Below are 10,943 nucleotides of genomic sequence, written 5' to 3'. Positions count from 1 at the left end.
AATGAACTTTAATTGAAACAACTCAGATGCAGTTGAACTGCAGACTTTCAGCTTTAATTCAGTGGGTTGAACAAAAAGATTGCATAAAAATGTGAGGAACTAAAGCCTTTTTTTAACACAATCACTTCATTTCAGGGGCTCAAAAGTAATTGGACAAAATAAAAAACTGAAAATAAAATGTTCATTTTTAATTCTTGAAAACCCTTTGCTGGAAATGACAGCCTGAAGTCTTGGAACTCATGGACATCACCAGATTCTGGGTTTCCTCCTTTTTAATGCTCTGCCAGGCGTTTACTGCAGTGGCTTTCAGTTGCTGTTTGCTTGTAGGCCTTTCTGTCCGAAGTTTAGTCTTGAACAAGTGAAATGCTGCTCAATTGGGTTAAGATCAGATGATTGACTTGGCTATTCATGAATATTCCACTTCTTTGCTTTAATAAACTTCTGGGTTGGTTTGGCTGTATGTTTTCGTTTATTGTCCCTCTATATTATGAAATGCCTCCCAATCAATTTGACTGCATTTAGCTGGATTTCTGGATCTATGAACACCTCTGAATTCATTCGGCTGCTTCTGTCCTGTGTCACATCATCGATAAACACTGGTGTCCCAGTGTCACTGGCAGCCATGCACGCCCCAAGCCATCACAGTGCCTCCACCATGTTTTACATATGATGTGGTATGCTTTGGATGATGAGCTGTTCCACGCCTTCACCATACTTTTTTCTTGCCATCATTCTGGTAGAGGTTGATCTTGGTTTCATCTGTCCAAAGAATGTTTTTCCAGAACTGTGCTGGCTTTTTTAGATGTTTTTTTAGCAAAGTCCAATCTAGCCTTTCTATTCTTGACGTTTATGAGTGGCTTGCACCTTGCAGTGCACACTCTGTATTTACTTTCATGCAGTCTTCTCTTTATGGTAGACTTGGATACCGATACCCCTAACTCCTGGAGAGTCTTGTTCACTTGTCTGGCTGTTGTGAAGGGGGTTCTCTTCACTATGGAAATGATTGTGCGATCATCCACCACTGTTGTCTTCCGGGACGTCCAGTTCTTTTTGCATTGCTGAGTTCAGCAGTGCTTTCTTTTTCTTTCTTTCTTTCTTTCTTTCTCTTTCTTTCTTTCTTTCTTTCTCAGGATGTACCAAACTCCTAATATTGTAGCAATTCCTCGAATGGGTTTTTTCTGTTTTTGCAGCTTAAGGATGGCTTGTTTCATCTGCATGGAGAGCTCCTTTGACCACATGTTTTCTGTTCACAGCAAAATCTTCCACAAACAAGCACCCCCCTCAAATCAACTCCAGGGCTTTTATCTGCTTCATTGATAATGACATAACAAAGAAACTGCCCACATCTGCCCATGAAATAGCATTTGAGTCAATTTTCCAATTGCTTTTGAGCCCCTGAAATGAAGTGATTGTGTTAAAAAAAGGCTTTAGTTCCTCACCATTTTGATGCAATCTTTTGGTTCAACCCACTGAATTAAAGCTGAAAGTCTGCAGTTCAACTGCATCTGAGTTGTTTCATTCAAAATTCATTGTGGTAATGTACAGAACCAAAATTAGAAAAAGTTGTCTCTGTCCAAATATTTATGGACCTAACTATAGTTAAACAAATGCAACACAAAGTGTATCTGTATTAACAATCACTGCAACTAAAAGTGGTAACTGTTGATAAGTTCTGCACATTTTATCCCATTCCTCCATACAGAACAGCTTCAGCTCTTGGATGTTGGTGACTATCATCACATGAACCGCCCTCTTTAGGTCTTTTCACAACATTTCAGTTGGATTATAGTCAGGACTTTGACTTGGCAATTCCAGAACATTCACTTTATTCTCCCTTAACCATTTTCTGTGTGCTTAGAATCATTATCTTGCTGCATGACCACTGTCTCTTCAAATTTAGTTCACGGAAAGATGTCTTGATATTCTTTAGAATTCCCACCACCATGTTTCACAGAAGGAATACAGTGTTTTTCTTTCTCCAAATGTAATGCTCCTCGTTTAAGCCAAAAAGTCTTATTTTGGCTTCATCCATTCCCAAAGTATTCTTCCAGTATCCTTCTGGTTTGTCCACATGATTTTGTCAGGTTTGTCCAGTGTGAGACGTGCCTTTGGTTGCTTAGAAGTTACCCTGGGTTCCTTTGTAACCTCTCTGACTATTAGACGCCTTGCAGTTGGAGTTACAGGTATGTCTGATAGTCGACCATGTCTGGGTAGGGTAACATTTTTCTCCATTTGTATACAGTCTATCTGTTGGTGCAGTCCAAACTTTTAGAAATAGTCTAAATAATTGTAACCTTTTCCAGTTTAATGGACACCAACAACTCTTTTTCTGAGGTCCTCAGACACCTCCTTTGTTCTACTGTATGTGTGATCAGGCTTTGTTGGATCCCCATACTTTAAATTAAACAGGGTATCTTACCCACACCTGATTGTCATACCATTGACTGAAAACATCAGACTCTGACTTCATCTACAAATTATATGATAATCCAAAGAATTCACTTACTTTTGGCACATGCAGAAATGATATTGGATTATTATTTTTCAATAAATACGCCCAAATATATAAAAAAAAATTCAAGGTTTTCTTCATCTACTTTTAGGATGTCTTTAAAAATCAGATGATGTTTTAGGTCATGTTCATAAAAAATAGAAAATTTCACAAACTCTTGAGCACCACTGTATTTCAGCATTTTTTATTTTATGCTTTTTTTTTTATCTTGGGCTAAACTTGCTGAGACAGTCTAGTATGAGCAAGCTAGATTTGATTGAATGTTCTCCATTTGTTGATGATTCTTCAGACAATGGAATGATGTCCATTTGTTTTGTTCTAATCTCTTCCCAGTTTCCTAGGCATCTATAACCTTTTTCTAAAGGCCTCTCTTTCAACCTAAGCATGATCATCCCACACGCTTTAACTGAGAACTTCCTATCAATGTCTGAGGTTCTACCAAGTTCCACTTTAGTAAAGCTCTAATTGTTTGAACATAGCTCTTATTTTAGATATTTGAGCCAGTGATGAAACTACTTACTTTTTCCACATATACAATTTGCATTTATGTTTATGTAGTCCAAAATGAACTACAAATTCTAAATGGTGCATGATATTTTATATATCAATTTTATCTATCAGTTTTATTGAAATGATGATTACATTTCTGTATGGCGAAAGTCAAAAATCAGCATGAGGGTACTTTCTTTTTCATTAGAATTGTAGCCTTCTTATAATTAGGTTGTCTACACAGGTTTCATATTATCTAAGTATAAAATATATACTACTGTGGATATTTGCATACTGTTTTTTTTCCTACTTGGACGAGTCTGAATATATGTGTATTTTGACTCATCAAGCATATTCTTCCTATGAATTTAAAAACTCCAAACTCCAACCCAAATTAGAGAAGAACTCATTTTGTATCTGAATGTACCTGGCTCAACCATAACAATTTAAAAATCAGTGAGAAGGGCAAAAATTTGCAACAAAGAAGTGAGAGTAAGGGGCCCTACCTGTCCTAATATAAGTGTTTACACTTTTATATTAGGCAAACAACAATTATTCTAGGCAAAGATTTGCCACTGATGCGTTTGTTGGGTTTTATAGAGCATAAGCTGGAAAATATATATTTTCACTAATGTGATTTATAGGAAGGGAGGGATTATTGCAGCTCAATGAGCAGATAAAACATGCTCATGTTCCCTTACTGCTGATTGGTGAGCAATTTGACAGAATTTATTAGGCACAATCATGTTCTGAATCAAGAAGCAGGGGCCCAGGTAAATAACAGTCTTTTCAAATAATCATTAATAATATGAAAGGCAATGAAGAAAGAAGGAGACCATAAGAAACCATAAACAATTTATTAGTGATATGACATAAATTAATACATATTAAGGTTTCTTGGACCAAAGAGAGGAAAAAACGAATAGATAAAAGGATTGTCTATTCAGATAAACCTGTTAAAGATGGAAGGAATGTCTTCTACTTCACAACTAAACAATAAACTAAATATATTATTATATTAAAAAGACTAAACAATACTGTTAATATAACAATTTAACAAGTATGATAAAATAACAGGTGAATGCTCCTTGAACCCATGGCATTTCTATCTTGGACCAAATGTGACTCTTTGCACTCTCCATATTGGAGTGTGATTTGAAAAAATGTTCTGCATTCAGTGCCAGCAGCACTTGCCATCATTGTATATACATAGGTGGAGATAGGGAGGCATAGGCAACCGTTGCTCCTTGTCTTGACCATCACTCAGATGGACAAGCTAGGTGGCACTGTTAGGCCCAAGGTGTTAGGAAAGCATGCATATACCACTGTCATAAGTACAGGCCTTCCATGTGTCTTTGCAAAGTGCAGAGTCCCAGATACAAATACAAAAACCTGGAAGAGGATCGCTCTGTGATGCTCACTGGAACAACCCCGGGCCGGTGCAGTTTTCTGCTGATAGGAGCACTGGCCCGGGGTTTCAGGTAAGTAACCTGCCTAACATTTGGCATCCCCAAGTGTGAAATGACTTTCCTTCTCCTTATACTGGCCTCTTCAAATGATTTAGTACCTGTAATATCTCCAATTCAACTTTTATTTCCTATGCTAAGCTCAAAAACAAAAAACAATGGCTCCCTTTGTTTATGTACTTCCAACTCCATCATCTGTACACTCTCACCCATCCTGTCTATCCTGAATATAGATGATACCCTTGCTTTGGATTACTCCCAAAAACTGGTATCCAGTATTGAAACTTGTTGGTGCCACTCCTGCTTCAATTTGCATGGCACAAAACCATTGGCAAGCAGATATTCTGCCTTACCCAGAATGATTAGGATAAGGCAACAAATAACATGTAGGGCTGTTACTTTGCAACACAGGACATGCTAATGCACTATAACAACTTGCACCATCTGTATGTCACCCCCCTGAAACGTAAGAACCACGCCAACCAATAACTGTTCTAGGTATGGGTCCCTCGGCCAACTTTTACCACATGATATAGTCTTGTCCTTAATATCTCTGATCCCAGGTGATGGACTTACTAACCTCCACACTTCAACTCCAACAGACAGTCTCCCCCACCACACCTCCTGGGTATAATTGATGACATTGTTACCACCAACTATGCAAGAGTAAGGTCTGCACACTGCTATTCTACGCTACAAAAAATAAGATCATGCATTGGATGGGTCCATCTCTGCCCACCTGGCATTCTTGGATTATGCTAGTGAATGGACACATACATTAAGTAAACTTACCCACAAAATCAGAGCAACATGAACTAATTTCCACAAAATTTGGAACCCCTGCCCACAACCCTTGATTCAACTAGGGTTGCCACCTTTTCTGGAAAAAAATACCGGAATCCCTATATATTTTGTTTTTCCCCCAATTCATAACATTGGGGTCAACTATCATTATTACCGGCCAGGCCAGTAAAATATCGGCCAGGTGGCAAACCTAGATTCAACAAATGTGAATGGTAACACTGATTCTATGGACTGTGGTGTATGAATTGCAACAAACTGCTTCACATGTATGTTAATGTGGTTTGTACATTGCTTAACTAATGCTGTTTGTATGTATGTTATAAAACCAAATAAACTTTACTTTATTTAAAATAAAAAAAATAGGCTGAAAGGCATGAGAAGGGTTCCCTTAGTCTCATATGATAATCATTTTTACCATGGTATTGTAAATAGGTATTTTAGAAAGACCCATGATGGACAATATTGTGACTAGTGATTTGGAGACAAATTTTTGTCAACCCACACTCACCCAGTTCTTTTAGTTTCATATGATAATCAGTTCTACCAGAGTATCATTATTAGATGTTTTAGGAATACCTATGATGAACAATATTGTGACTAGTGACCCTAACCTGCCCATCCCAACCTAATGTGACGAGTCACCTGTTTTTATAGAACTGTGCTGACCCACAAATCTCTGGTGTAACAATGGGGGCAAGATGGAGCAGGGGCAAACCTATAGATATATGCTGCTAGGCATTGTAAAGCAGTGGGCTGGGTGGGTTGAAGGAAAAGTTAGGCCCAAACTCACTGGCAATCTGCAAATTGTGTGTGGATTTTGACCCACACATAACAAATTGTAACCCTGAAGTGCTACTGATAAACAAGTGTAATGAACAATTATATTAATTAATATAGTTAATATAAGACATTTGTAACTAACCTAATATATTGTTAACCCATGGTTCCAGAGTTGTGGCTGCCCTGGATAATGAAAGTTCTATAATTTGGTCCTTAGGGACATTCAGGCTTTGGATAAAAATCCATAGGGTTACAGCCTATACAAAGTCCCTGAAGCCATGATAAGAACTTACCACAATATATTAGTGTCCTTTAGGTTCTACAAGGTACGAGACAGGGGTGCCCCCTCTCACCACTGCCATTGCAATGAAACTACTAGTATCAATCATAAGTCAATTTCAAAAATTTACAGAAATTAAACTAAAACCCCTTACAAAAAAAAACCTCATAGTTTCTAACACACACTTCTCTACCTGAGTCCTCCTGACATGGATTTACAAGCAGTCCTGGCCGTAACAACTACATGTACCCTATTTTTTAGGTCTGAAAATCAACTGGGAGAAGTCATGCCTGTCTTCCATAGACTCCCTTCTATCCCTAGCAGAGGGTCTGTAGTGGACTGAAATGTTCAAACATTGGGTATTAACGTACACTAAGACATCACTTGAGTCATAAAATGTAATCTTTATCTGTGAATATCTATCCTTGATAAGTAAATCAAAATCTGATTCTCCATTCACATATCAGACTTAAGGTGGCCATAGGTGCACAGATCATATCGTACAAAGCAAATTTTCGTACGATATTCGGTGCGTGTATGGTGGGAAAAGAGCCGACCGATATTGGCAGAAGACTTGGATATCGGTTGGCTCGTCGATCGGGCTGGACGGAAAATTTTGATCGGGTGCCTTTGTAGGCACCCAAACATTGGCCATTGTTAGTGCTGAATCGTTAGATAAAGGTAGAATTCTATTGTTTGTATCTGACGATTTAGCTCTACACGTGTGTCTTGGAAAAGATCTTTCCAAGAAAGTTTGTTGTTTCAATAAAGATCGTAATTGTTACATCTATAACCACCTTTAGGGCATATAAAACGGTTTTCCAACAATTTCATATTAAAATACCCTCTTGAGTGTTCCTTAAACTGAGAGCCCCTCTTCCAATTATACCAGAATTCAACAACCCCTCAGTATCAGTCTAAATAACTGACTGACAGATGTGGGTGGCCTAGCTGTCCCCAACATCTTACATCTGTACTATCTTGCCAACAGACTAACCATGCCATGGTGATGGGACTCTCTGTCCCTAGACAACCCCTCCACAAACCTTTAAGCACAGGCTATAGACTCATATGAAGAATTTACTACAAAGGGGACACAAACAAAGGGTACAAAACACGTAAGAGATATGTTTAGTGTTTAGAGATCTGTGGCTATAGTAAGGCTAACACAGAACGGTATGCTTTTAGGGTTTAAAGGAGAAGGAAAGGTTAAAACTAAGTAAGCCTTATCAGAAAGGTCTCTATAAATACACCAGTAAACCCCCAAAGTAATGTTGCTCTGAGTCCCCTGTCAAAAGAAACACAGCATTTCTTTCCTTCTATTGTGTACTCATGGGCTTCTGTATCTGACTTCCTGTTTTCAGCTTAAACCTCATTGCCCTGGGCAAGAGCATGCTCAGTTTGCTCCTCTCCCCCCCCTCCCTTTTCTACTGTAATCTGAGCCCAGAGCAGGGAGAGACTCAGGCAGGAAGTGATGTCACACCACATTGATACTGCAGCTCCTATTCTAAACAAACAGAGAGTTTCTAGAGCTGTTTACTCAGTTATGGTAAAGCATTCTGCAGAATAAATATAGCATTCTAGCTTGCACTATTGCAGCTAATCTATTGGCAATAAAATGCCTCCGTAGCTTTCCTTCTCCTTTAAACTGCTATCTATAGCTTAACCTTGTATAATAAAAAAATAGAAGGTTAACTGAAAGAATATAAATTGAGCCTACAGAAGAAGCTACAATAACAAATATATCTGGGCAGCTCGGTAACTTGTTAGGTCAGGGCCAGAACTAGGGGTATGCAGATGAGGCACATGACTAAGCCGCAATGGTCATGGTTTTGGGGGGGCCCAGCAGGCACCCCCTGCTACTGTATTAGGTCTGGGATTCTTGTTGTACATTAAAGAGATTCAATGTCTGACCCAGGATGGTAGCAGTCCAATGTGTACCCTAACAGAATTTTTCAGTTGAATACTGAATTCAGATCCTTTTTTAGTGAGAAAATAAGAACCATAACAGTTCAGAATATCTGAATAAAGTCTGTGAGAATAGTAATCACTCTAAGCACATATAAGAAGTTTGTTTTTAGTAATATAAGTATGCTGTGGTCTGCAACAAAATGGATTTCCAAAAGGTTCCTATCACAAGTGTACGAGTCTTCGGTGAATAGGAACTGAATGGAAAGTAAGCAAAAATAAATTGTAATCCCACATGCAATGAACAATGTGTTCTTTATTCTGTGTAGATAAGCATGATCTGTTTGTGTTTAGTACTGCTGGGCTGGGGTAGACTTTTGGTTTGTTAGATTTTTGTGCTATAACACTTTATAAACACTGATATATTCACATGGCTTTTTAAAGGAAAGTGTCGTCCCTTTCAATTCTGCACGTAACGTAATAGGTCACAGAAGATTGGTATAAAGTATCTTTTTAATTGGCGAATCTTATATTTAACTATATAAATATAATTTATAAGCAGAATCAACAATCATTCTGACACAAAGGCAAATAACCCTTGCTTTTTTTGGAAAATTTTTGAATGCCCATCTTAAAGTCATTAAAGGGATACTGTCATGGGAAAACCTGTTTTGTTTTTTTTTAAATGCATCAGTTAATAGTGCTGCTCTAGCAGAATTCTGCACTGAAGTCCATTTTTCAAAAGAGCAAACAGATTTTGTTATATTCAATTTTGAAATCTGACATGGGGCTAGACATATTGTAAATTTCCCAGCTGCCTCCAGTCATGTGACTTGTGCTCTGATAAACTTTAATCACTCTTTATTGATGTACTGCAAGTTGGAGTGATATCACCCCCTCCCTTTCCACCCCACTCCCCCAGCAGACTAACAACAGAACAATGGGAAGGTAATGAGATAGAAGTTCCCTAACACAAGATAACGGATCCCTGGAAGATCTCTAAGAACAGCACTAAATAGTAAAAGCCCTACTGAGACTGATTCAGTTACAGTTCAGTTCAGTTCAGTTGCCGCTAAACAGAAAATTGCTCCAACTGCGCATGCTCCGATACGGCACTTCTTGAATATTACCGAAGAGAAGAAGATGGCTGCCATGAACTCAATGCCCTGAATTTGCACCAAGGGGTAAGTAAAGAGTTAGGGGCATTTAGCAAAGGTACCCCCTAGGCTGGGGGGAACAGGGAAGGGGGACTATGTAGGGTAGGGGAGTAGGGGATTTTAGTAGCAAGGGTTTACTTCTCCTTTAAGGTGGCGATACACACACACTAATATCTTATGAAACACATTTTTGTATGATATTAAGTGTGTGTATGGAGGGAGACAAGCCGACCGATATCGCCAGAAGACTTGGATATCAGTTGGCTCCTTGATCAGCACAGGCAGAAAATTTTTATCGGCTCCTTTGAAGGCACCTGAACATCGGCCACTGTTAGTGCTGAATCGTCAGATACAGGTAGAATTCTATTGTTTCTACCTGTTTATCTAAATTAACAATCTTTCTTTGAAAACTATAACTTGCACTCATATTTACATGAATTTCTAGTATTATGGAAAGATCTATTTTGCGGAAAACCCTAGTGGATAACAGGTCCCATACTTTTACCGGTTGACAGAGTATACAGCATATATTGGTATAAAGAAGACCACTGTACATAGGTATTCTAAGCTATGCTGATTTAATTATTTTACTCATCAATTGGCAGTTCCATGAACAAAGAGTGGGCAGAACTAAAACTGATGAATACATTTATTTGCATGTAAAAGCATTACAGGCATCAGACAGAACTGCACACCAATCATGCACGTTGTATTTTTTCTCAGCAGTTGCATATCTTGAATTTTGTTAGGAGTGTCTGTGACACGCACATGCTCAGTTGGCTTTAAGCAGCTGTTGAGAAGTGAAGCTTAGGGGTCATCGCAAATGAAGAAAAAGAAGACGGAGAGCTACTGGGGCATCTTTGGAGACACAGATCTTCACTACTAAAGGGCTGTGGTCCCCTTGGGCTGGTATAGAAACCCAAAAACATAACATAAAACATGTCTGCCCTACTTCTTAGGTTGCACTTTAGCCCTATTTTAACCATTTTCCCTTTATGAAAGGAAAGATAAGGAGCATCACAGAATCTTGTGCTTTTTAAATTTTAAGGTTAGCATTTTGAAGTCAATTCAATAGTCTGCAATCTCTCAAGAATACTTTATTGTCACACTTTTAGCATACCTCCCAACATTTTAGCAATAGAAAGACTGACAAAAAGATTTGCCGCGCAGATCGTGGCTACGTTTTTTTGATCATGCCCATTTTTGTGGCCACACCCCCTAATTACCATGTTAATATTAAAAAATGTGCCAAGTTATGAAAGTTTGAACACATTTCTGTGGTTATGTGTTGTTACAGTTTCGCTAATGAAGGCGATTTAACCTTTAAGCTGCAAGTCACAGTTTCCCCAAGAGACCAGCTTATCTTAAAATGTAACAATTGTCTCTTTGCTTATCTTAAATTGTTACAAAGGTTTCTTAAGTGCACTTGCCATGTATTCTGGACTCTAAAAAATCCAATTAATTTTTAGAAACTTTGTATCTATTTCTGGCTGCTCAGTGCAGGAGATCAAAAAGAAATACGGGACATTTCAGTAACAATCCAGGAC

This window comes from Xenopus laevis, chromosome 5S (genome assembly GCF_017654675.1).
Source record: "Xenopus laevis strain J_2021 chromosome 5S, Xenopus_laevis_v10.1, whole genome shotgun sequence".
Lineage (NCBI taxonomy): Eukaryota > Metazoa > Chordata > Amphibia > Anura > Pipidae > Xenopus > Xenopus laevis.
This window is presented reverse-complemented; position numbering follows the sequence as displayed.